This window comes from Onychomys torridus, chromosome 15, assembly GCF_903995425.1.
Source record: "Onychomys torridus chromosome 15, mOncTor1.1, whole genome shotgun sequence".
NCBI lineage: Eukaryota > Metazoa > Chordata > Mammalia > Rodentia > Cricetidae > Onychomys > Onychomys torridus.
The window spans coordinates 49999962-50009269 of record NC_050457.1 but is presented as its reverse complement, the minus strand read 5'-3'; positions in this window follow the sequence as shown (position 1 = coordinate 50009269).

The window sequence follows — 9308 nt, the reverse complement described above, 5'->3', positions numbered from 1 at the left end:
AGCATGAAGGGACTCTTTCCTGAATCCTGTGACCTAAGATATTTTGAGAATCCACGGGTTCCAAGCACCATTAGGCTCTGTTTGTTTGGTTTTAAAGAAGGAAAGCAATGGAATTTGAGATTGGCTGCAATAGTCTACCAGGCACGTTACTAAGTTTAACTTTCAAACCTATCAATACCAAATAGTCTAGCAAAAACACCAAAATAACACCAATAGTATTGAGTGTGATAGAACTGCCTACGTTGCTTTGCATTTGCCTAGCCTTCTCAAGGCCTCACACTGCCTCTTCCTGTGTTTGTCTGTAGCAGAGATGTTCTGCATTCCTTCACACAACTGCAGCATGCCTTTGGTGCACAGCATAGGAAATGTTTGTCTCTTCAAGTTTCCCTATCTGGACTGTGGAACTGTCATCTGGCCTGGTCTTTTAACATCTTACCCAACACACTTTTGGGTAGGAGTGCAGATCCTAGAGCCTAAAGTCAACTTTTGGGTTATGAGCATTATAAAGAACAGAGTCGTAGTACAGCCAGGGAAAAAGCCAGCTTCTGCTTGTGTGGAATCCTGGACAAGAATACACAAGGAAGGAATTTTGGAAAGAAAGGTGGGGGAGGCACCACTTAATGGTTCCACTCCAGCCCAAGACTGAACTTAGCTCTGTTCAGGTAGCCAGTGACTGGCTGTTTCTGGTGCACTATAGCACACAGGCTTCCTAGCAGTTGGAGAGAGTACTTAAGGTCTGCTTGACCACGTGACATCAGTTCTACAGAAAGAAAAGACGAATTTGGTTGTTTGTTTTAAAACTAGGTTTTACCAGGTAGCCCAGGCTGGCCTCAAGCTCAAGTTTCCAGCATAAGAAGTTTGAGGGGTATGTTCAGACATATTAGTTCTCTCATTACCTATGATAAATCAGCTGTTCAATCATCCATCCATTCTGTTTCAAATTTCAATTACTATATTCAACATCTATAGAAATTAAGTTTAATTCTTCAAAAAAATACTTTATTTTGATGGTCTTCTGTTCATTTCTTATGTTTTCCAGTTTTTCTGATGGTTTACAAATATTTTAAGGATATTTCCTTTATATTTTGTAATTGAGTGATAACACTGTGCCGGAATTCTAAGTCTGTCCTCCACTGTTTCTGCTGATCCCAATTTAGGGTAGTTTGTTTTCTCATGCACTTACAATTTTGTGTTGATTGTTTCTGTGAGATTCCTCTTAAAGATCAGAACCCCCAAAAGTCTGGCTGAAGGAGTATCTTCTCACATGCTAGAGGCTTTGATGTAGTTTGAATAAAATTCATTTTTTATAAAATATTTGTTCTACCCAAGGCTTCCCAGACCACAGAAGTATCTGCACTAGATCCTGCCAAGGTCAGGTTTAGGATTACAAACTGTCAGAAGTCTCCCATGTTTGTGTGTTTTCATTCCTTTCACCAGTACCCAAATTTCTTTCTTGACTCCATTTTGGCAGAGGATGATTTTTTTTTCTAACCAATATTTGTCTGAGGATGTGGATGTTTGACATCCTGGGTTTTCTCCTCTGTGGCGAATGAAGCTCCAACAACCAATAGATGACCACAGGCTGCCTACATTTCAGGACCTGATGTCACTCTGGGTGCCTCATGTTGACCTTACAAATCTCACTGAAGATTTGATGACAAAAAAATTAATAAAGGGAAAGACAAATGTATAAACTTGTAAAAAGGGAAATTCTCATGAGTGTGGTCACCTGTGAACCATGTATTTTTTTTTATTTTATTTTATATACTTTATATGAGGAGAGTGAGGGAGAGTGAGATGTGTCTGAGGGCCAGTAAACGATTTTTAGGAGAACTCAGTGGGATGGTTGAGGGTAAAATGGCCTGGGACAAAGTACACTGGACTGTCTGAGCAGATAATGGATTGTTAGTGATTCTCCGTAGAGGCAGTATAAAGGTACTGGTGTGATGTACGTCTGTCCCGAAGTGCCAACAGGCCTAAGCTTCCTTCTGTGATGCAAGTTTAATTCATAGGAATTTGGGGAAGGAAACAGTGGTCATTGTCTTCTTCCTTGCGATGGGGACACAGACTTTAAGAGACTTTAGATAAATCCTCTTGCAGCATCTACTGCTCTCCACATTCCTTTAGTTTAAAACAATCCACATTCCAGGATGTCACATTTGGGGACAATAGTCCCTGGAATCCCCCCTTTTACAGTAATAGATAAAGTCAATATCCAGCTTCTTGTCTTCCTATTTATATATAAAAATGCAACTTTCTATGGTGTGTGATATTCCAAAGTAAAATCTTTATTTCCTTTCCTTCTAGTGGGGTGTTCATATGGTGTTGTTCATCCAACAAATGATAACTGGTGAAGCATCCCCCATTTCATTTTAAGAGTTATCCTCAAAATAATTATTTTGTTGACAATTTCATAGACACATATAAGATATCTTGATTATATTGACCCCTTGATTCAACCCCACTTCTCACTTCCCATGATTCCACCCAACCTATGCCCCTCCCACTTGAATGTCCTTCTTTTAAAAAATGTGTGTGTATGGATGTTTTGTCTGCATGTGTATATGTGCACCACATGAATGGAGTACCCTTAGAAAACAAAAGGGGGCATTGGGTTCCCCAGAACTGGAGATAGAGAAGGTTAAAAGCTACCATGAAGGTGCTGGAAACCTGAGTCCTTTGAAACAGCAGCCAGTGCTCTTAACTGCAAAGCCAACTCTCTATACCCTCTGCCCCATTTTTCCCTTCAATAACCCACTGAGTGAGTCCAATTAGTGCTACCTCTACAAGGTAACCTAACAATGGACACATCCCACAAAGAAAAAAAAGGCTCCTACTCCAGCTGCCATTAATTGTCAGTAGCTCCTCATCAAGGGGTGGAATCTTTTGATTTTCTCCCCTAGTCATGATGGATTATTGAGTGACTTGATCTCACACAAGTCTTATGCATTTGCCGGGAGTTTATTCTGATGTCCGTATCATGTCCAAGGACAGCATTTCACAACACTCTTCCCCATCCTCCAGCGCTTGTATTCTTTTTGCTCTCTCTCTCTTCTGCAGTGTGAGGTTGACAAAGATATCTCTACAGCTGAGCACTCAACAGCCATGTTTTATCAGACCTTTGACCAGTCATGCATGAGTCTCTGTACTGACTGCTGCCCACGGCAAAGGCAGCTTCTCCAACCAGGGTGAAAGCAGCATTAACTGAGTATAGACATGCATATTTAGGAGAAAGTTTGACACACAGCAAAACAACAACAGTAGGTTTTTCTCCTAGAGCCTATGAGCTCCCCAGCCCTGGGTGCTTGGGCTTTTGACCAAGTTTGAAGTGCCAGGCATGATTTGGGTGGAACTTAAAAAAAATCTTCTGAAGAGTGTGAGGGTAACAAGAGTGAATATAACCAAAATACATTATGTAGATGTATAAAAAGCTCATACCAACATCCCATATGTAATTAATATTGTGGAGTCCCACAAAGGTTTCCTAGTGAGATCTGAGCTTGCTTTACCCATCAGGGTTGCATTAGAGGATGGCTTGACCACGTGTATGGTTACCAGGTGATTGGAAAGGTTTACACTTGGCTGTGCTAGGGGGAGGTCTTTTGCTCCGCCCTTTGGCATTCCTATAAATAGCCCTTTAGAAGAGACAGAAGGGACAGTGGATATTGATCCAGCCCCTCCCAAGGCTATCCTTGTTTCTATCTGTTTCTCTCCCCTCTATCTTTCTATCTAAACATTTCTCCCTCCTCCCTCAAGAGTACCCTGGGGAAAAAGTGGGAGCAGGCCTCCCACAGAGAAATGGGTAGGCCTCCCACATAACCTAGCAAAAACATTTGAAAACCCTTCTACAGAAGGCATGTTTTGCTGGTTGTCTATTCCCCTTCTGCCTGCTTCAAATACTTAATCAATGCTGCAGATAGGCTGGACATGTTGTGATGATGAGGGGGACCATCAAAAGAATCCTAAAACCCTCAGCCAGCTCTGACATCCTGGAGCCACTGATCCAAAGCTAGAAACATTTTAAAATATGAAAGAAATGAGCCCCTTTTTAAAGCCATTGGTATTGAATTATAAGCAGGTGATTAGGGCATTGACGAGTTCCTATCACCTACTATTGTATGCAAGGGGTTTTCCAGACCAGATATATGCAAGGGAGGTGCAGGAAATTTAAAAAAAAAAAAAAAAAGCAAAACTGTTGACATGACTGCTCCATGACATGGTTAAAGTGTGTTGTAGATATGAGAGAGAACAGTCAGAGGTGTCCGGAAGAGTCTGGAGCAGAGAGAAAGAGAAACAGACTGGACATGGACAGCAGACTAGGCATGACCAGGACTATCTGTGAGACAGGGAAGAATAGCAAGGGATAGAGAATAGAGAGAGCATAGAGAGAATAGCAAGAACAGAGATTAGTGAGAATAGCTGGGTTATAAGGAGGGTGAGTAGCTGTGGGCAAGCAAGGGCCAGGAGACGGGCATGGGGGCTTTGAAATATATAACAGCTACTTATGGGTAGGGATGAAGGAGCCTGAAGTCTAGCATGGATCTTGCTACACTGACAGGTGCTGTGGTAGTTGAATAAGAATGGCCCCCATAGGCTCATATATATGAATGCTTAGTCATCAAGGAGTGGTACTACTTATAAGGATTAGGAGATGTGGCTTTGTTGGAGGAAGCATGTCACTGGGAGTGGACTTTGAAGTTTCAAAAGCCCAAGCCAGGCCCAGTGGCTCGCTCTCTTCCTGGTGCCTGCAGATCTGGGTGTAGAACTCGCAGCTACTCCAGCATCATGTCTGCATGCCTGCTGCCATACTCCCTATCAAGATAATGGACTAAACTTCTGAAACTGTAAGCAAGCCCCAATTAAATGTTTTCTTTTATTAGAGTTGCTATGGTCACAGAGAACACTAAGACAGGCACTAAAGTCATTATTATTTAATTGGAGAGCCATATATCCATTTTGCCAGAGATAAGGGATGACTCCTTTTGGCAGACAGGAACTGGCTTCATAAATTCCTGAGGAATGCTGGCTTTTATCTAACCACCAAAAATCCTCCTGTAGTCTAGGTTGAGCTTATTTCTGAGTATTTGGACTGCCTTTTGGAGTTCGGGGAACTGGGTTCCCTTTGGACTTGACAGTAACTAGTTTGGAAGCTGTATAGTATGGTAGGTAGTTCTCAGTTCTGGCTGCCCAGAAGAATCAAGGCAACCGAAGAAGAGGTTAGTCACATTCTGCAGTGCTATATGACTCCAGCAGGACAGTATGTGCACCTTTAGGGGCATGACTGGCATGACTGGCCAGGCCACATGGCTTTGTAAAGCCATAGAATGCCACTGAAGAACTAGACAGCCACATGAAGTCACTAGGTGCCTTCTTTTGGTGACTCTTTTTAGCCATAGAGAAGTTTTAACATTTAGTCATCTACCTCAGATAGCTTAACAGTCTACAGATAAACTGAGCATAGGCACATTAACAGGAGAACAAAGAATGTGTCTCATTAGCATGTAGAAACAGAAGTCACGAGAAAGGCAAGATGTAAAGAGTGGCTAGACAGACCCTTGGAGCTTTTATGGAGCCGAACAAATGGTTAAGGGCTTGGGCACCTGGGGGAAGGGTGTAGGAGGAGCTGCACTGAGAAGAGCTTGGGGGCAGAGGAAGTGTTGAAGCGTCCCAGGAAACAGCCACTGGGGGAGGGGCAGGCGTCACCTCTGACTGAGCCAGGTGTCAGAGCCCAGATCTCCTCTTTCTGTGAAATGATGGTAGGGCAGAAAGAATGCCAATAGAGAACCAGTACCCACTGGTTATTTATGCACTAATGCAGACTTCTTTTATAGATGTAAATCTCTTATATGAAAAGGTAGCCTCTTGGAATAATTGCTGTGTTCGGAGAGGTCTGTAGATTCTCTGGATAATAACCAACTGGAGGAATTCCAAAGACATACATTAGGGTGAGGTATTTGACTCTCGCACAATACAATTATCTTCATACTATCTCTCCAAGTGGGCTGGGGGTTCCATAAGGACCAAATAGTATCTCCTATTTCCTTATGAGTTTAATGCAAGTTGTAACTTACATTTAGTGGGTAAAGTTTCTTTATAAAGTCTAGCAAATAGTATCCTAAAAGCTCCAGCCTATTAATGACGATAGAGACTCTCTACATCTCACTCTCTCCCCTAGCTTTTATGACTCTCTGATGCTTCTCTGTATTACTGATAACAGTATTATTTTGCTTTTATTCTGCACCAGGCAGAGACCACTTGCTTCCTTTGAATTAACTATTTACTGTCCAAAACAAACAACGGGAAGCCAAGAAAGATTTAACAATTTAATGTAGCTTTTAAGTGTAGATACCACTTAGTAAGGTTTAAATTTACTACCTGGGCACATCAGCTTCGTGTGCTTAAAAAAAAATATATATATATATATATATATAGTTTACTTTCCATCTTTATTTCATGTTAAAAGCAAAGAGAAAATAAAGCTCAGTTCTACCATGTTTCTGGTAACAGCTCTGAGATGGTAGAGAATCCTCTTCAGGTCACCTTCGGAGAAGCCGTTCTGCATATGGCCTTCCTGCTCTCTCCAGCCTTGCACAGAACTCACCTCACACATGCTATTATAAAATTTCTCCCAAGCACCCTTCTAGTTTTTAATCAGTTTCCTTCCCTGGAGAATAAGCATTGAGGAGAGAATGCCCAGAGTCGGGAGGGTGGAGGGGGGACAGACACACAGACTCTGGGTTAGGGGGTGAGAACCAGGAAGGGGAGGAATGTTCCCATAATTTATATTTGCTAATATGAGCACATTAAGTTGGCAGTAAGTGGAGAGCACTCTTAAGACACACAGTTTAAATAAGAAAAAAAAATGTTTAAAAATACTTCCCAGAAGCCCACAAAGCAAATATGAGACCCACTCAGAGCTCCACCTCCCTTTCTGTCCCTGAGCCCTGGGTCTCTGGGTGAGAGGTTCCCAGTCTTACTCAGTGCCAACTTCCTTTGTTTTATGCTGCTTTTCAAAGGGCCTCCAAAATTCTCTTCCTTGTTACACAATTCAAGGGATATAATCCCTTCTGGGTAACCAATAGCCACCGGATATCTTTCACCCCAGAACCTCCCCTGTCCCCACTCCCATTCTACTATTGTAAAGACAATTCATCTTCCTGGCTTTTGTGTTCTTGGGGTTCTAGGAATCTGGGAAGGTCTTCCTTCCCCCTTCCTGCTTTGCTGATTTCTGTCAGCCCTTCTTTGCCCAACTTAGCTCTGTTGAAGAAACATTTGCCATAGACCTCTCTGGCTCCTCCAATTCCACCCCCCTCTTCTCTTCTAGAATGACATGGACAACCCGAACATATTCCCAGTCACCTTCATATTCTGCCACTCAAACCAGAAGTCTAGAATGAGAAATCACAGGAGTCTTTTAAGAGAGGCAAGGACGAACTTTAGAGAATCACCAACCTGAATGTGAAAACCCTCCAGGTGCATGTTTGGATAGCGGGAGGAATTTGCACTAAGGCAAAGCAAACAAAGAGCTGGTGGAATTTTGTTGAATATTTTCACAGCGGTGCACTCAAGTCCCCTAAGCAGTAACAACCTGCTGGATTCGTTCACCCACTGCAGGAAGGTGAGTTTTGAAAACAAGACGCAGCACCCATTTCATGGGGTTCCCGAGGATTTTAGAGAGCATGGAAACATGGGAAAGTGCAAGAGCAGAAGCCAGATGGCTACAGAAGGTCTGAAAAACACAACATGAGCAGATTAAAACAAAAACAAAAACTTATCAGTAAAAACAGCATTCAGATGTTCTCACTGGATAAGAAAGAGTACAAACTGAAATAGCTTCTTAGCAGAACTTGATGTATCTCAAACAGAGAGAGTGAGATCCTCAAAGCGCAGGGTAAGCACCGTAACAAAAAACAAGTGTGCAACAGAAATAGCAGCTGGGCTTAAAATCTCTCTTTCTGGAGCAAGAACTTGGAACTTTTGCAAGGTCCGATGCAGGAATCTCCCTGCCTTTGTTACCTGGCTCACTGTCTGCAAGGCTTAGAGACAGAGACAGCTCAGCCTAGCCCAGCTAGGATAGCCAACCCTGCAGAGGACCCTATCTGATGATGATCTAAGAGAGTATAAGATACTGATGTCACAACCCACACCAGGTCATTTTTTTATCAAGGAATTTTTTATTCATTTTACATACTAATCACAGATTCCCCCTCTCCTCCCTCCTCCCATCCCTCCTGCCTCCCCCTCTCAACTCACTCCCTATTCCCTCCTCCAACAAGGCAAGGTCTTCCATGGGGAGTTCACAGAGCCTGGTACATTCAGGTCCAATACATACATACATACATATATACATACATACATACATACATACATACATACATACATACATACATATACAGGCAGGTCCAAGCCCCTCCCCCTGCATCAAGGCTATGCAAGGGGTCCCACCATAGGTAGTGGGTTCCAAAAAGCCAGCTCATGCAACAGGGATGGATCCTAATCCTACTGTCAGGGGCTCCTTAAGTGGATCAAGCTACACAACTGTCTTGCTTGTGCAGAGGGCCTAGTCCAGTCCCGTACAGCTGTTGGTCTAAAGTTCATGAGTTCCCACTATCTTGGTTCAGTTGTCTCTGTAGGTTTCCCCATCATGATCTTGATGTCCCTTGCTCACAGAATCCCTCTTCTCTCCCTTTGACTGGACTCCTGGAGCTTGGCCTCACACCGGGTCATTTTAACCAGCATCCAAGGATATGGGCCTGAAACACTGTTGTCCTTCAGGCATAACTAAGGATCAACTTGTGTGTGTGTGTGTGTGTGTGTGTGTGTGTGTGTGTGTGTGTGTGTGTGTGTGGTGTACATATGTGAATGTGTGAATGTAGAGGTAGAGGTAAGGGTAAGATACTGGGTGTCCTTGTCTACCTGTCACTCTCCAGCTCATTGCTTCAAGGCAGGCTCTCTCACTGCACTGGAAGCCCAGGTTTTTATGTCGGTCCTGGGGATTCACTCACACTTAGGTCTTCCTGCTTGCATTGCAAGCGCTCTTAGCTACTGAGTCATCTCTCCAACCTCCTGCTACCATCTCAATGAGAGAAACCCAAAAACCTCTACAAGATTAGACCTACTGATGTTCAGAAGGAGGGATGGGAAGTCATTAGTCCCTTTCCTCGGACCCCAGCTGCTCCCTCCCTCTCACTTTCTCTCCCTCACCCCCTCTCTGTTTTTTTGGTGTTTTGAGACAGGGTTTCTCTGTGCAGCCCCTGCTGTCCTAGAACTTGATCTGTAGACCAGGCTGGCCTCAAACTCAGAGACCC